Source organism: Melospiza melodia, chromosome 6 (genome assembly GCF_035770615.1).
Source record: "Melospiza melodia melodia isolate bMelMel2 chromosome 6, bMelMel2.pri, whole genome shotgun sequence".
NCBI classification, from domain to species: domain Eukaryota; kingdom Metazoa; phylum Chordata; class Aves; order Passeriformes; family Passerellidae; genus Melospiza; species Melospiza melodia.
In genome coordinates, this window is record NC_086199.1 from 27,922,584 (window position 1) to 27,942,142 (window position 19,559).

Here is a 19,559-nt window from a genome sequence, read left to right on the forward strand (position 1 = left end):
TCAGAGCAGGGGACAGTGAAAAGATAGAGAGGAAATGCCTTCTGGATTAGCTAGCCCTGTACAGATAACCAGAAGACATGCATGAGCAGATGAAGGATGAGAAGAGTAACATTTCCCTTCTCCTAATTCTTATTTCTCTGTTTGTGAATTACATTCAGAAGCCAATTCACTCATACTGCCTCCTTGAGGGCCTTTTGAAACTGTACCAGCAGGCTTAATGCGACAGCATCTCACCTTATTGATTAAATAATGGTAGAACTGCATATCTGTGTAGACCACAGGTCTGGCCAGGCTGTGGATTTTAATTAGCAATTGCATAGTATTTACTTTGAAGGATACTGCCAATAAGTAAGGATTTTCAGTTTCTTCAGAATCTTTTAGATATAAGGCATAGAGATTACTAATGGGAAAAGTTAGTAATAATTTAACTACTGCTATCAGGAGATGCTAGACTAACTCCATCTAGAAGGTTTACACTATTCATTACACTAGTATTGGGAATGTTATTTACTTTTCTCATTTTTTTCCCTATATGGGCACATTTCTTGGGCACATTTACACCAGGGAGCTGAATAGAAGTGGTTCTGTTACTGATGACCCAGCACAGGAGTGTAACTTCTGTCTTCTGATATGGCATCTGAAGGAGTCTGTCACTCTCACTAACCTCAGTGGGAACCTAATGCCTTTCTAACATCATAAAGTTGGAAAAATGAATGCCCTACTCCTTCCAGGGCCTGGATGGGGAGAAGAGATCTTGCCTGCATATAGTTGTCAATCACCAGAACTACAAAAATGTAGCTTTGCACAGCTTCCACTTTATTCTCTTCCTGCTGCAATTAAAATTCTATGATGAAAAGAAAGTGATAGTGATTGGGAAAGGAGTATTCACTGGCTTCCTACCTATATACTGATGAAATGTGGTTTCTCATTTTGAATCTTTCTCATTTGTGTCCTAACCAAGTCTCATGAGCACATGAGAAACACATTCTATCAGCAAAATAAATCAGTAATTCTATCATATAAGAAACTAATAAGTCTTTAGGAGTGTTTGGCGTCCCTAGTAAGAAACTATTGATCTCAGAAAATTAAATGTCATATAATCAAGGTTGTTATGCACTTTATTTTCCAGAGTAATGCTATCCTTGCATATGCTTTGCAAGCAAAATAAACCAAACAGAACTTGTCACTACTTTTAGACTCATGAGCTAAGCAACTGCTGTGTGATTGATTGCAATAGATTAGATAGAAAAGCAAAATAAAACAGAGAAGTCTAGCAGTGTATGAGGGGATTTTTTCCAGCAAGTATGACAGATGTTGTAATGGTAACATGAATATAGCTAACATGAACACTGACAGCTTTCTTAGGGGAGAAACAACTCAAATATCTTGACTGGATATCAGTAATATACTACACAGCCTTTAAGAAAAGATTCTTTTCTTACCTACCAAATTAGAATCCAACCCTCTCATCATATAGACTGCTCTGAGAAGTCTGTTTCAAGAGAGGCCTACTCCTGGGTTTGTTAGTTTTGATTTTTTTTTCCCAAAAATTTGAATGTGTTGTTAAATTGAGAAAACAGGGAAGAAGCATTTAGCTCTCAGTGTAGCACCTGAGACTGCAACAGGTTCCTATTTGAGTACTGAACTGAACACCAGGCATATGCATAATAAAGCAAACACCCTCCTAGCTTCTTCATCAAATTATTTACTTGGTTTTCAAGAAGCATAGGATTCCACCTTTCAGGTTTTTATAAAAGCTGAAAACCAGGACTTTTCAACTTTGTCATGAGTATTTCACATGAAGATTTCTGTATTATATGGTATGATTTTGTATTATCTGAATTCCTATATATTATTACTTGCATTCATTGCATCTGCTGATTTCACCTTCATCCCAAATAATATATATAAAAGATTTTCAAGAATTTAAAGTTGCTTTGCTGTAGAAATTGTAAACAGAAGATCACATCTACTAATGCCAAGGAATTGTGGACCAGGACATAACATAGAACAGAAAAGCACAGGTTCAAGACTGTTATAATCTGATGCTTTGCTGAAGAACTCATCCACATTTATTTTCCACTGTTGCCCTAACATGGTGGAAAAGTTCAGAAGACAACTGAGCTGGTAGAGATGATGATTCTAAGCTCCCAACTCAGCTCTCTACCAGAAAGCAAGAATCTTTTAAAGTAGCAAAAAAGTGCAGAGAAGGAGCTCATGATTTTCTTCTGAATTGATATAGAAGATCTCATGTTTCTCAAGATCTTTTTGCTCTTTTTCCACCATGTTGAGCATAGCATGTGCCAGTGCTAAAATCTGAAAATAGGCACAAATAATCTTGCACAGATGTGTATCTGAACAAATTGACTGAATATGTGTGTGTGAGGAGGAGCACCTGCACATCACTTAGCAATTCCTCACCCTGTGATATATCTGCCATGTACAGGAGAGGGACCAGGAGTTAGAATGACAGCAGTAAACTTTAAATATTGAACGTAATCCTATATCCTGGAAAATTTTCTATCACATAAATGCATTGCTTCAGGCTGGTAGTAATAGCAATAGGGACCTTATCTACAGCACAGTTGTGAGTTGGGCATATTGCTATCAGTAATATTCTTGGTACTAAAAAATTATCTTTATTCAATTTTTTCTGTTTACATTCACATTTCTTCCACGTGTGTTCTCTTAGTAACATACCAGCTGACACTGGTGGTATTTCCCAGAATGTCAAACTGTTTGTAAGGATTCATCCTACCAGGGAATGACATGTAGCTTCTCTTGACTCCGAAGGATAAAAGGTTTCTTTTCTCAGCTGATTGTGAAAAAGTGTCCTAGGATGAAAAAATGTAAGTATGAATACACATTATAGAAGAAGTAGTAAAGCTACACATACAGCATACTCTTTAGAAGCTTTTTTATTTGCTCCAAATGAAGCTGTAATCTGTTTACATCAGTCATAACTCAAATAGGCTGGTAGACTTTGAAGGCTGATTGAACCACTGTAACAAACTCTGACTGTGTAAATTGGTAGGAAATCCTCTAGAAAATTTATATGAAGGGAAATCTCAATATATGAAATGTATTTTAAAAAAACTTAAAGCATTCATATAAAGGCTGGCCACAGAAGTTGTAGATTTTTCATCCTTGAAGATATTCAAAAGCCATCAGGACATGAGCCTGGGCATGAGATCTCGGGGACCCCACGTTGGCCAGGGGTTGGACAAGATGATGTCCTGAGGTCCTTTTCAACCTACACCGTTCTATGATTCTGAGAAACAAGAGAACTATGCATAAATCCACTTATAAAGCATGATTTGTTGTGCATCTATCTATCTATCTATCTATCTATCTATCTATCTATCTATCTATCTATCTATCTATCTATCTAATCTCTTAAACTCTTCTTGCAAAGCACTTTGAATTTAAGTGAGATAAAATCTGTAACCACTAATTGTAGCAAAAAAAAACCCAGAAAGGTATTTAAACATAAACAGGTACTCAAAACATTCCCACTGTCATTAATAGAGTTAGGGCAGTATTATCCATTATTTTCTATAGATAAAAGAAATAAAACGAATAAAACAACTCATGTTTATATTCTTGTATAATAGATTAGAATTTTTCTAAGTACAATGACACAAAAGGGTCTTTAAAAAGTAACTTCCTATAGTAGAAAAAAATTAAGTAATTTAAATATATTTTTCTGATATTCTGACATCCCTTTCTGGCTCCAGTTCTGTAACTTTACTTCTGTTTTTTCTCACTGGAATCAGAGTGTTTGGAGAAGAACGTGGACAAAACTTTATGTCAAAGTGTCAGAGACTCTTTCTTCCAATTCCTGGTGCTTTTTATGAGTGTGTAACCCATTCAATATTATATATGCCCTTGTGTGATGCTTCACATAGCATATGAGTTTATTGTATTCCTCAGCTACTGAAGGCTCTTTTACTAATCAAATTGCATGACTCTTTTAATTACTCATGAATGTTTCATATTTCATAAATTACATTATAAAGTTTGCATCTCTTCCAGACTTTTCTTACAAAAGTGTTTACAAAGGGGTACCTGCAGTAAATGGCCTTTAGATAGTAAAGAGAAAAACAGTGACATTTCATGATGCTGTTCATATTTTTTATCTATCAGAAGAAAAAAAAAAGTACCTAAATGAAGAAAATGTCTTTAATGTTTCCAAAGTTATTACTGAGAACTTGGAGCAAGAATTCCTATAATGTTACCTGAGTGAAAATGCTGAGGAGTAAATAATTTTTCTTTCCACACTGCCATACAAGAAAAAAAATCGTGCACATAATTGAGAAGCGCATCCTAATATTGGGATCTGAAATATTACAATGATAATTACTTGACCAACGAATTTTGTGAGTTTTTCTAAAGTAACAGAGACATTATAGAAACATTACTAACCTTACCTTAAATCAATGACTCTTCAGATATAGTCTCACTCAAAAGTACTTTTGCTTATGCCAGCCTTCCATACTCCTCTTTTTAAATTCAATTAACGCTAGTTAGTAAGAGAACTTTTGAGGTTTTCCTCCAGAACTCCAATGCTTTTGTGAGACACATGTACATATCCAAAAACTGCCACTACAGTTATTAGTAAATATTATTTATTGATTTTGGTTTTAGAACACTCGTTATTAAGGGATTAATATACAGGTAGTTATTTCCACCTGAAAATAACCTGCTAATTGGATTTTAATATTTCTTTTATTTTTATTAAGGACTTTGAAGTTAAAGCCCTTCCTGAAGAGTTTTGGAAGTATAAGGTAACCTGTTTCTGACATTGATATGAGGATAATACTTGGTAGCACAAGAAAAATGTGGATCTTTTCAAATTTAGAAATTAAAGGATTTTGTTTGGTCCACCATAATCAATCAATTTGTGAATTATATTCTCTACCAACTCTGTGTCCAATAGTTTACTGTGTTGCTATAAGATAGGATTTTAAACCTTTCTCTTGAAAACTTGGTTAAATCTGATTGTAGAAATTACAAGCCCAATATATTCTGTAAATATATTAGATGTTAATCTTAGAGATTCTAGCATATCTCTATCCATGTCCAGACCTGTCATTTCTTAGAATACGTCTCATCTATTGGGTTAAATATGATGGACGTGTTTTCCTCTTAATTTTTGTAAATATCTGAAATAATAAAGCATTTCGTGCCAATAAAACACTCAAAATACTTCATTACAGTATTCTGTACACATGGTTATGATTTGATGGAGCAACTAGAGCACTTGCATAAAATCAGTGAGGGAAAATACTCCTTATTTCATTATAATGTCCAGCTTCACATAGATTTGTTTTCCCCAAAACAACTAAATTAATTCGGTATGGTATAAGTTGAAAAAACAAACACATCAAAGCCTGCAAAAGGACCCACAGGGATAGGTCATGAGGGCTGCATGGCCTATATAGTTAGTTAAAATTCCCAGAGGTTAGTTTATATCTTGATACTTTAATAAACAGTTTCAGCTTTGGTGAAAGCTGGAAGGCTTAATCCATTAAGAGCCATTCAGAACCAAAACAAACAAACAAAGCTTTAACCACTTCAGTGACAACAGCACAGAACAAACAAGCAGTCTCCTCCGAAAATCCCAGCAATTTTGAGATCAATAGCCTCACTCTGTGCTTCTAAGTGATGAAAGCTAGAAAATCTCTGCTGTCGGCTCTTTTCAAAATGTTTCTGGCAAAGCTATAGTTGCAAATTTGATGAGTTTAGTTTAGCAATACCCATGTAGTCCAGGAGGCTGACTTAAGTACTATCACTGGACACAATGAAAACAAACTAACTCAAACATCACTTTTAGCTGAAATTTCCTCTCTGTACCTTTAATTTACAATGTTAAAATACCTTTCAACATCTCTTCCAAGTACTTATATTTGGAGTTCTTTGATTATTTTTCTAATTAGCGGCAGAAGATTTTTTTCTTTTTTATATTGGTAGTTTAAAAAAAAAAAATTTTTTGTGAGTGTAAAAACAGTACAGAGACTTACTAAAGAATGTAAGATTGTCTCAAGATACATTTAACTTGATCAGCAAATATGGAAAATCAAATCAGCAAATTCATCTATATACATGGCAAGAAGAAAAATAAACTTTTTTTTCTTTATAAGATCAAAAGCCCGTTAGGTCCTTTTAAAACACTGCCATTGTATATTGACTTTCATGAAAAAAATGTTTACTTCCTTTTACTTAGTCTAGACTTACATCATTCAGCAGAGTTATTATATAGTAGATTTGTAACCATTCCAAAGGATCTTAAATTATTCCTCCATTTATATACAAATATTGATGCCTTTGTTTCCTGTTTTTAAATACAATACCTAATATATTTGGTTTTTTGTTTTTGTTTAAATTTCACATTAACCCTTAATTATAAACTCAGAAGTACAACGGGAGGAGTATTCATTTTTTAGCCAGCCATGTCAGCTACTTTGCATTTTACCCATAAATTATCAAGAAGCTTTAAATTATATACTTTCTTAGGCAGTCAAAAAACACTGTAGGGATTGTCTGTATATGTCTACAAGCTAATTTACCTACTAAGAGATATTGGTTTTTTGGTAGTCAGCCAATTTCAGTAATTGTATTTTTAAATTTAAATCAACAACATAGAATGCTTTCAATAGGAGAATTATGAGCAGCAAAACAGAACCTGTGCACAAATTTTTGTTTACAGATCACACAATCTACCCAAATTTTTCACCGGAAAGGCATAAAATCAGAATAACATTTGAAGTACGTGGCTTTATACGAGGACACTGTGTTGTTCAGTCTTGATTCATTAAGATGCTTGATGCATAAGAGAGTTGTCAAACGATATGTGGGTGGCTGTAATGGCAGCATGTAGGTTTGTATGGAAAACAAGTATGGCACTGTGAAGATTTTTTTCTCTCTTTCATCATATAGGTACTCACATGTAACACTGGTGAGGGGTCTGTTAAGAACCTTGCTGTCAAATGAACTAATTCACCAGAAACACATGCAAGTTTAAAACAAAGTTCTCCAAAGGCGGAAAAAAAAAAAAAAATCAAGCCACCTAGACTTTCTGTAGCCTAACCAAGTGACAGACACATAGACAACTTCATTGCTGCCAGAACAACACTCTGCACAGCCCACCAGCAAACTATTTGTCACTGCTACAAGAATATCCTCCGCAACTTGGCATCAGGGTCCCTGGGTAGCCAACTGTGCTTGCAGAGTGCTGGAAGTGCTATCCAGTAATAGGGAGGAAAATGATCGGAGGACCTCATTATTTTTCAAAATGTGTTATTGCATGAAAAACATCTCTTTATAGACATAAACATGAAAATTCTATAGGTAAATGTCAATTTACTCAATATCACAAGATTTTATTTTATATGAGTTCAAAGAAAGATAGTGTTTAACTTCACTTCCTTTCCTTTTTCTTTGTATTGTGAAATAATTTTGTGAAACAATTCATCACAATCTCAAAAAGCGCATCCTTTGATACAATCTTGGCCTGTCCAGAAATATTCCCTTTACTATTGCATTTTGTATTACATATTGCACTGGATCCTATATACTTTAAAATCTTGACAGCCCAGTTGCAATTGTCTAATTATCATCCTCAGCCAATTGCTTTTACCAAGCAAAGGAGTAGAAAAAATGGCAAGCACTCCATCTCCAATGGTTCTAGGAAAGTAAGGACAATGAAAACTAATGACTATGAAAACTAGCAAAAATAGTTTCCTAAGAGAAAAAATACTGAAGCAGCAGGAATGACAAGTTCTGTTCTTTTGGGAAAAAAGAAAAGAATATAAAATAATCAAATAAGAATCATAGATAAGAAGATGAGAGAGGAAAATTCCATTTTGTAGATAAGGGTGCACAGGTACTAGGGTAGGAAACACTCAAGTTAATGAACCAGTCTGATTTTTTCAAGTTTACATAAACCTGGACATTCCTTTTAACTGACCAAGTGTCTAACTGTTAGGGCATGGCATAACACAAGAGGTATGTGTGGATGTTCATGAATGATGACAATGCATTTATTTTGTGATTGTGACCTGGTGGAAGGAACACCAAGTAGGCAGGTGGACTTCCAAGGTACAGTGTGGTAAAGAGTGTGATGTGAACAAAGGACATGGAACAGAACATTCACAGTCTGAAAGTACCACAGTCTGATTACCACAGCACACACTGTATCCATTTTGTGGAAACTCTTAAACTTCATTCTATGGAAAAAATATTGGTAGCTGCACAAGGTTATTCCTTAATACACGGGACACAAACCTAATGAAAGACCCTAACCTCTCATTATCCAATAAAAATACTCATGGGAATTCTGGGTATCATTTTTCTTATCTATGATCATGGGAAGCGTCTGCACTGTGATTAGAACAGTGCATTCAGAGCTCCTCACAAGGTGGAGACCATGAGGCTCTTACAATTCAACCAACTCTTCTCACCATTGTCATGTTATAAGCGTGACATCATGGGCTCTGTATGGCCTTGAGTTTTTTAATGGCTCTTCTGCTTTTATGTCCAGTTCCTTACTTAGGCAAATTATCTAAAATTATTTGTAGGGTTTCCTTTTGGGTCATGGAGATAAACCAAATGATCAAAAAATAAGAAGCATTCAGAGAATAATACTTCATTGAAAATAGCAAAGGTTTAGATTGTAAATTCATCATCAATAGCAGAAAGACTTGGGAGAGGGGAAAAGGAAAAGGCAAAATGGGAAAAAGACAAAATCAAACACTGCTGTTACGAAACCATGTCATGCTAATACAAATTCTCTTTCACACGGAGATGTTCCAAATTAGACTAGAGAAAAACCGCAACTGGTTCGTCCTGGTTCTTATATTACAAGCTGTCCATTTAGAAAAGGTCAAGCATCCTTAAAATAGATGTTGCAAGGCTTTTGTACACCAATTAAAATGACTTATTTATTTAACTGGGTACACAACTCTCATTTTTAGCTTTACAATTTTAGTTTTGTTGATTGTATATGTGGCTAATAGTGCCTTATGTTGTTTAGCATGGTAGTAAATCATAATATATTTCTTTAAATATTTGAAATAACTGATCATAACTAATATACATAGATAAATGAGAACAATTAGGTTGTTTCTATATAAATTAGTATATTTCTTTTCTCTCTTCTGTAATTTATAATGGCTGTAACTGTTTGGAACCATTTCTATAGTTTATATAATATATCGTACTGAAGTTTCAAATATAAATTCACACACAGAGGTAAATGGACTTTCATTCTAGTTAATTTGAAAAAAATTTCTACGTTTTTTATTGTATTCTGAAGTTCTGAGATTTCTATTCTATTAATGAACAGCACTGAAAGAAATGGGCAAGCCTTATTAACATTAATAACATTTAATCACTCTAAACATCTTCCTACTAAGAATTTTTAAGCAGTTAAATTGACTGTTAAAAAAAGAGGTTTTCTTCTCATATTGACACAAACTTGGCATTGGGTCTGATCCTACTGAAGTTATTGGCATTTTACTGCTGAATTCCACACGAAGAGAACCAGGTCTAATGGAAACACTAAGAGACTTACTCCTTAATCCTTCTCCAGAAGAGAGCTTTTTAAATATTCAGAGTTTTCCAAGTTATTTGAAATTACACTACAATGAAATAAATGTAGTAGCAACCTTTGCTACTGACATGGCTACTGAGGCAGCATTTATACTTGGGGCTTCAGATGCTATACTTCAAAGCCTTGATCATCAACTCTGCCTTGCTGCATGTGAAGAAAAGGAAGTCTTACTTTAGACCTCAATGGATTGATTGGTCCAGTGCAAAAGGTCAACAAACACTACATATGCCTGCTTGGTTCTAAAGCTTTAAGGGGAAATCTTGCCAAGCAGGATTAAGGTGTCTATTTGTCCTTCAGTAACAGTGCATTGCCAAGGGGAGTAAAACATCCATATCAAAAGAAGAAGAAAACCCATTAAGTCCATAGTGGCATGAAAATTCCTGCAGAGTTAGTGTATATTTTACTTGTAAAGAGGCACTGCATGGTAAATACATACTTTGGGTGTTACCATTACTGAAATATACATGCATTGAATTAAAGAATGAGGTTGACAAATATTCAACTTGGAACAAGAAAAGAGTTATTTATGTTTAGGAACAGAAGAATTTCACACCAAAATGCCTTTGTCAGACCTGACTTGCAAAAAATGAATTGTAGTTCTGCCTGAATGGTCCAGAGAAGCTGGACAGTTATAGCCATGTTTTCTATTTCAGCTAGAACTTTGTTCCTTTGGTCCATCTCATTTACTTAACATATGTAGGGATAAGAATCAGACTGCTTGCTTATTGCAGCATTGTGGGGGTCTCCATGACTAAAACATAAACATGTCCTTGGCACTTCCCACTCACCGATCATGGAGCTGCCTGGAGACAGCCCGTAAGGTATGTTAAACAGGATGAGAAATGAGAGACCAAGCAAACCAAGCCTCTCTGTCATGTAGGCACTTCACTGCAAGTGCTCTGCTTCCATTTATTTAGGTGACCTCTAAGCACAGAGGTTTCTCCTGAGGGGACTCAATTTTTTTAAGTGCATCTAGAAAGAAGAGAAATACCACTTGGCTCTTCTGTAGTGATTTTGCAATGATTAGAACACTTTGCTTGGAAATGGGTCGTCCTCTGCTGCTCCATTGCCTTTGGAGAGGAGTTTTGTAATACTGGGGGTGTTTAGGGAGTCTATCCACAGACTGTGAACTTCATTTCTTAATATCACCCAATACTCACTCGTTAGAATTGTCCCCAGACTCTCATAGGATATTTTCTAGTTCTACATCATCTCTCAGCCTTAAAAAACAGGCATCCTGTAGGAGTAAAGGGAGCTTTGGCTTATTCCTTGAAACTTCCAGCTAATTTGTGACAGATTGGGAGACTCAGGAGAATCACAGGCATTACAGCTGCAAGTAATATCAGCCACAAGATCATATAAATGAGCAAGGAAAATGAGCAAATTCTGTCATGTTTTACTTTTGACTTTTTGTATTGGTCCTACTGTAACTATTCAAAGCTGACATGATTTTAAACAGAGGCCAAGTGCAAGAAGAACAATATGCATATTTACTACTGAAAAATCAATATATCAAACAGAACCTTCTAAACAACCCAAAACAATTGTCCGTACTCAGAATACAAAAGGTTACTCTTTGGGAAAAGATTGCAAAAGTTCAAGATACAAGAGGATTTGGACAATGATCGAAAGTAATAAATCAAATTGTTCTTGTGGATAAAACTTAAGTGTTGTGTACAATTTCCACAATAATGCAGATAAACTCTTGCTGAACTAGAAAATGATGAATCAGGATCCTAAACACTATCTAGGAGTAGTCTGTGAGAAGAAATGGAAAAATCAACTGATTTATTTGGAGTAATATTCTGCTGTCTGTTCTCTTTCATCAAGACAGGTTAACAGAGGAAGGAGCTGTGTCAAAAAACAAGCTCTTAATTAATAGTCCCCCCAACATCCAATAAGGTTTGTTGGTTTATGGCTAAGACTCCTTACATGAAAAGCTAGTGTACCTAATCAGTGCGATATAAAGAAGTCTCCCATAAAGGCAATGCCTCATTCTGCATATTCTCACACCACTTCACACCAGGAAATTGCTCCCACAGGTTCTGCAGCTCCACAAGACACACCCTGTCACTTGTAATATTCTATGAAATAAACCTCAAAATTCTTCAGAATTATATTTATCAGTCTAAAATATTACTGGAGGAAGCAGGGAGGAAGAACACAAACACTTCTAAAATCTCTGTGGCAAAAGAGGAAGTGAAATAACTTACAGGAGAGAAGAAAATGAAGAGAAATTCAAGTCATTCTGAAGTGACCTTGACCTACAATTATTGTTTCCTTAGGAGAGAGAACGTGGAATGGTTTTTGTGTGTGTTTTGGTTCTATTCAAGGAGGTAAGAGTTAACTGCTGAAGTGAAAGAATGTGTGAAGTGTGCATAGTGCTGAAAGGTTGAAGTTTGTTTTCAAGCTTATCTGAAGGGTGAGGAGCAATTGAAGAGCAAATGTGCCAAGATCTAAGCAGATAGGGAAAATGCAGCCTCCCTCCTAGATTTCTTCCTTGCTTTCTGATTGTTGAAAGTCAGCACTCTCTAGATTTTTGAAGGATGAACCTGAAAAGAAGACTACAATCAATATTTTAATATTATTTATGTTGTTTTTTAAGATAACATATCCTAATTAATATATTTTATATAATGACTTTAAATCATACAAAGATATCTTCATTTGAGGATACTCCAGAAGAAACAACATATTTTGTCAAGATATATTGGGTTTTTTAGTTTTTGTTTTAAATTCATCAAATCATTTTGCATGTTTATAACCAACTCTATTCCAGAAAACATTTATATATAGACATAAATATACTACTCATGCTGTGGAAATAATGCTAAGTATAAGCTCAGTGTTTTGATGAATCCAGGCCTAAGAACAGAAATGACTGTAAACATTCTGAAAACATCTTAACAGGAAATGCTGCAGGGTATGAAGTGCAAAAACAACTAGCATGATATTCTTGGAATGCAATTATAGAGATAACATTATTGATCTGCTTATTAAATCCCAGAATGGAGACCAAGATAATTAGATTGCAATTCTCCCTCTGCTTTTCCACTTACTGCTTGAAGTTAGACAATATTTTCATTCAATATGTCTATGCATTTCTAACTATTATAGAATATATTTATATTTTCACTTAACATTTGTTATTATGTTTTATATTTGTTCAGGTATCCCTGTATTTCTCTATATTCTGTAATTATCTACCAGTATTTGCTCAGCTCCCAGCTCATCTGGAAAAGGACAGCAGTGGAATGAATTCTGCAAACTTGTAGTTTCTGGTCCACTGATTTAGGAGAAGAAATACCTTTCCTCAAAGTGAGTATTAAGTGAATTACTATTTAGATGTATTGCACTAAACTGAAATGGAGGTAGGGCAGTTCACTCATATTTGGTAGCTGTAAAAAACTCCTTACTCAATTAAAATAGGTTTTCACTGATTTAGAGATTATTTTTTAAATATCACAGGCCAAACCCCAATTATTTTTGTATTGAATTTCTTTTGTAAACTTGAATTTTCTCCTGTAACATTGGATATGTTTTGGGGCATACTTTTAAAACTTATCAAAAGCGAAAGGGAATAAATTGAGAATAATTTTTCCTTAGTTTCCGGAAGCAGCTGGCCAAATTTGCTATCACAAGATCCAATAAGCTGCTGACCAATATTGCTATTACCAGAAAAACAGATAAAGGACATATCCTTGAACTGAGAAGATCTAGAAAGTCAAGATGCAATCTATACACTGCTAGAGGTAAATATTGCGCACCTGTGAGCAGGTAGATACCTGTAAGTTACCTTTGTAAAGATCCTTATCTTGTCTAGGAGACATCTTTTGCTCTTCCTGTGGTTAGGACACCATCAATATGAATGGTCAGCTGAGAAGAATGCCGAGTAAAAGGGATGCTCCACCCTTTCTAAAGTCAAACTTTACATGCGGTTTTCATGAAACTCTGAGTAAATACGTAATATAGTTCTAGACTAGGAGCTGGAGATAGTCCTCAATATTTAATTACAAAACACTCACCCATTACCATTAGTCACTAGATACAGTCTCATAGAAATATATCACATATTTATTATTTTAGACTTCAAGATAGGAAATTATTTCTTTAATAGGGACATATTGAGACAGTATCAAAAAAAAGGTTGGCTTTCATCCTAAATTCCCTGCAGATTTATGATACTATCTGAATATGGCATATAATCATTGTGAAGCTGTCCTGTTTACTAAAAATGAAATTTACAATGGTTGTGAACACCTGCATCTCTTGTAAAGACAGAGGGCCTCAGATATTCAACACCTTGATACCATATTATCATTTAGATGATACAAAATGCAACACATTCCAGTAAACACAAGGCTGATTTAATTTTGTCTCTGTTCACTTTATTGATTTAGTTGGAATACTGCTGAGTTTACAGTGCTGCATACTAATTCCTGCCAGATTCTGCCTTCACTGCTCACACTGAGCATTATTTTATTCTCAGGGTAGTCCCATGGAACAAAATGGGACACCACCACGTGAAGTAGAGTATTACAATATGGTCCTGGAGGCAGACAGTTGTGTATTGGTTTTATACTATTATATACTACTATATATTATATATATTTTTATTATTCTATTCTAAAAAAAAAATGTGATAAAAGGAGGAGATCTACATAAATCCTTTATTTGCATTTCCACACGCTGCAGAAATGTTTACACATTCAAATTTACATATGCAGTGGTATTACCCACTGGAACCAGTGAGAGTCTTTCAAGCACTTAAAAAATTATTACTATTTTAAAGGGAATATTTGCTTTTGCAAACAAGAATAGAGCACATAGGGACCTCTTTTCTGTGACACCTCCTTTTCTTGGTGCTCTGAGTTTAAGGAGTTTTACAACAATTCTATAAATTTTTTAAAATTATTGAACCTTATGTAATATGCTTCTGAGAATAGACTCCAAGTTTTCCTTACTACTTATGGAGTGAATGTGGAGTGATATATCCCACACTGAACTGCTGTTCTTGTGTCTTTTATAATATCAAACCAGATAGTAGCATGAAAGCATCAACATAATTCTTATTAATTATACTTTCCTCGTTCTTCTCTGACTTCCATCATTATTTTTGTTGTTTTTTAATATAACTACCCTTGCACTTATGTCATAAAATTTCTGCCTTTTTCTCTTTTTTAATATTTGTATTCAAGACAAACAACAGGAGGTTGAAATCAGGCCATTTAAAAGAAACATCTGCTGACATTTATTCATATGCTACATGTTCCACTTTCATCATTGAATGTAATGATAAACACACATTCCAGTCAATAATGGCAAATCCCAGCCAAGCTTTACAAATGGTCTCTTTAACACCTAAATTGACAGCTCGGGAGAATTTGAGATAGAAGCTAAATATGGTACATTTGGACACTATTTCCCTAAGCCTAGAATGACTGAAAGGCTTTAACAAGCACAAACACTGTGGCTATGTGGGTATAGTCTAATACAGGTAAATATCTCATTAGACCTATCAGAACCCTAGAGAAAATACTTCTGGTTTTTTTTCCTTTGGAAACATGACATATTATTCTTCCTTGAAAAATAAATCAAATTATATTTCATTTGTACAGGAGAACTAATCTTAATAAAGCTGAAACTTGGAATAAATTTGCTTTTAAGAATAGAAATATTTTGTCTGCTTTGGTTTATTATTTCTTATAACAAGCCTGCTAATTGCTAATACATTAAAATATTTATAAATTTGCTTTTAATGCAACATTGTCAAGAGCTAGGTGGATTCTTTACTTAATTCATATGTTTTTGTGTCAGAATGTTTTAGGAACTGCCATATTGCAAAACAGGGTCTCATTTGAAAGCAGTGTTCCTCAGTTATGGATAACCAAAGATCGTAAGTAAAAAGCTATAGAGTTTTCATGATAGGGATAAACAGAAAACATCTCATCAGTTTGTGTGCATATAAATATGTTATTCTGAAAAAATAATGATCTCTTTTTTTGCATTTCTATGTGTATTCTTTTCCATTTTAGTTCAGATTGATTAACCTTCTTATAACTGAATCATAAACTGATTTTAAGTCAAGCAGAAAATCACAGCTTTTCTATACTCCTTCATGTGTGAATAGTTTCTCCTTTCAAAACTCTTGTATAGTTCAAAACAGGTCACTCATTATTTAGCAAGAGGGGGGAAAATTCTACACGCTCTAAAATAATGAATGTAAAAATAATTATAGGATCACAAAGTTATCTTGTGTAGCATAATGAAAAGTGTTAACCATGAAGATAATGCTGTATCTCTTGGTTGAAAGAAATCACTTTCCTGATATATCCTTATGAAGAACTGCAAATATTCAGATTCATTTGGTGGTCTTTTAATCCACAGATAATTCACTTGGAGTAGAATAGCAAGAGTCACTGTTTGCAAAAAGTTATAGACTTTTTGTCTGCCCAGGGACTCAGCTCAGCAAATTCATTCTATTGGATGTAGGAGCCATTGGATCTGCTTTTGCCCTAGGTGTATGTTAATAGCTACCATTATTTGTATTTACATTTCCTTTGCTTTGCACTGACACTGAAGGATTACACGAGGCCTAAAACTACATTGAGAGTCTATGTCTTTTATAATAAAAATCAATGAATTTCATACATGACAGTGTTTGCAATACTGCAGCATAAATACATTTAAAAAATGATGGACATGTTCAATGCAAAGTTAATATAATCTGAGATGAGCTTTTGCAGTGGAGAAAGAAAATAAAGTGTTAAAATCCCAATAATAATATTTCTGTTGTTATTTAAGCATTTTTAAACTATGATAACAGACAAGAGGTTTGAGGATCTTTATTTTGTTGAGATTTGCTGTAGTGCAAAATAAGATTGCTTCTTTTATAAATTTGAATCAACCTTTATTTTGAATCAAAATAAAATTACAATTGGACTTTTGACTTCTAAATTAATGGAACAGAAAAATTCAGAAAAACATCTAGTAAAACATTTAAGTCTACAGAATTGCATTTTTTATTGAAATACAAATCTGCATACCACTGCAGAATTAATCCAAATATTGTGCCAGTGAACATAGAATTCATTTGCTATAAAAGTTGCATAAAAGTTAAATGATCTTCAAGTAGACCATTTGGCAATTGGTGTATCAGCTTCTTAAATCTGGAGTCTTTGATAAAGCGTGGGAATGAATACCAGCTATCAAACACGAGCAGTATGATTTACCCAAATGCAGGTGCGGCCACAGTTGTGGAAACCACTGAATTGTGGTTAGAAACAACCTACATTATGACCTAGAAGAAGATGGACCAGTTTGATTTTGTTAAATGATTAAATTCTCCACTAACGTTTCTAAGCAAGTCATGTGGACTAAACATTTATGGGGAGTTATCCCCAGACACATGAGAACAAATTCCATATCAAAACCTCCTCCATTGGAAAATGGTTTTAATATTCTAGTTTTCTATACTTACAAACATTTCTCTTCTTTACAACATCTAATATAATTATATATACCCCATTATCATGAATATTTAACTAGGTGTGTAATAACTGCTACAGTACAGCAAGCATTCCCAAAACCAAGATTCAGGTGTTGTTATTCTGACAGCATAAATTTCTCCATCAAGGAGAAATAAAGATATAACAATCATATTTGATTTTTCCCTAAAATGGACTAGGATTTTAATATAGTAATCATGAAAACCATAAATATTACACTTTATATCACTGGAAATGCTGCCTTGCTTTCATAGGAGTGGTTTGAAAACCATGTGGGCAAAGTCTTATTCCCATCATGCATCTAAAATAAATTCTGAGATGGCTTCAGAATGAGTAGTTCCTTTGACAAAAACTGTTCTTTGCCAGTCTATTAAAAGAATTAAGAAAAAAAATTCTAGATTTCTAGAAAGATGGGAAACACTAAGTGCTGGGCTTTGTCCTTGTACTCATACTGTCCAATTTTTAAGGTTTAAATCTGCAGGAGAATTTTAATGTTTTAACAAAATCTAGAAGCTTTGCTAGAAGCTTTTGAGGTCTGGCTTGTTATCAAGTATGTAAGCAAAAGGATGTGATGGCCTTTTTAACTTAGAAAGTGTCTGCTCTTTACGTCATGCATCTTCCTCCAAAACATGCTTGTGAAGGCTTTCTGCTGATCGAATTGCGTGTTCTAGACTAGAATAGCTCAACTGTCTTCAGCTGAAAGATGTTCTGGATAAAATCCAAGGACCATCTTTTATTTCCCATGTGTTCCGAACTGGTGAGTGAACATTTGTATAAAAACAGCCCAATCATTTTGCAAAACCATGATTTTATTTTTCTATTTTAAAAGTATTTCATTTAGGGTCTGGGAACAGCTGAGAAATGACTGCAGTTCTGCTAGTGTGTGACCACTAATACATCAAAAAATGATTTAGAGATCTTTATTTGTGCATTTTTCTTGGTGTTTTTCAGTTATTTCATGGACTTTCTGGAGATCTCAGGATGACTGCTGTCCACTTGGCTAAGATTTTTCTAATGTAAAGAAAATATCGAACATTAATGAACTGTCAACAGAACTCACAGTGCTACCTCTGTTGGACAGAGAACACAGTGCTTTTGTAAGGGCAAGTTAGGCTCTTGCCCACAATGCTCCCTTGATGTTCATTTCAGGGACTATTCCCCGCATACTGGTTTTCTTTCAAAACCCATTTAAATGGTAGATGATGCAGGTTAGCCAAAGCTGTAGTCATTTTGGCTAAGTTGGATGAGTTTACCCTCTTCTGTTTTGTTCTTTTTGTCTAAGTTAGTAAAGAAATGTATGAGCTCAAGCTTTTAAATGCTGTTATTAGGCCAATATACAGACATGGTTGCAATTATGTATTTTTTTTCTCTGATGAGCACCTCATAAGTAAATTAACTTCAATTATGAGACTCATGAAAATGCTTCTATTAAATCAAAAAGATCTACCTGTTTTACTAATAATTAGTCACAAGAACAATTTTTGCCAGTGAATGTTTCATGACTTCTAAATGGATACATTTTCCAGTGTGCTCTAGGAAGTTAGTATGTTCTCAGAAGATTTCTTTAATTTAGTTGTTGCTAATTTATTCACACTAATACAGGAAAAAAATACTGCAAAATTTTTCATAACAAAAAACTGTGCATATCTCTGTGTTTTAGCTGGCATGTGGTTCTACACAGATGGTTTGGGGCTTTCTTTGCTGCAAAACAGATGGGCCTCCACTGTCCCTTACCAATCAAAAGAGAACTTGAAAATATAGGAATATCTTTACTTCCATTGTGTCCCGTAATTCAAGAAATTAAATGCCTAAATATATAAATATGACTTCCTGTGTAAAATGATGGAATATCATATGTTTAATTTAAACTATTTGCCTATATTTAATGTGAAAAGTGTTGGGTGTAGTGGTTTTCTTCCAAACAATAACTAAATATTACAAAAAGTACTGACTAGAATGAGAGCTATTGCTGTTCATCTTAGCTGTGTGATATTGTTTTAGTTGTACTTTGCTGATACTGTTTAAATTTATTTTAGATGTGATACGATGTCATTCAAAATAATTACCAACTTAAGAGAGCAGCTTGTTGACAGATCATCTTCTATTATTTTGTTCACATACTGCACTGTATGACAGTAGCACAGACATTTTTAGTGTGAATATCAACTAACTTTGTTTTATTCTACGATCATTTGCAATGAGAAGAAGAATGTATTTGGGGCATTTTTCTCCTATCAACACACCATTTCTTGACTCTTTTTTGGAGAACTGAGATGTGGTGCTAAAAAATATTCCCGTGGCTATAATTAAAACTCCCAGAGGACAGAGAGAGAACTCGTCTGAGAAACTGATTCACCTTGAAATCCAAACTGTGCCAGTGCCAGAGGCACATTTACTGGTCATTGTACCACAAAAGATGCAGATTTTTGGGCCTGACT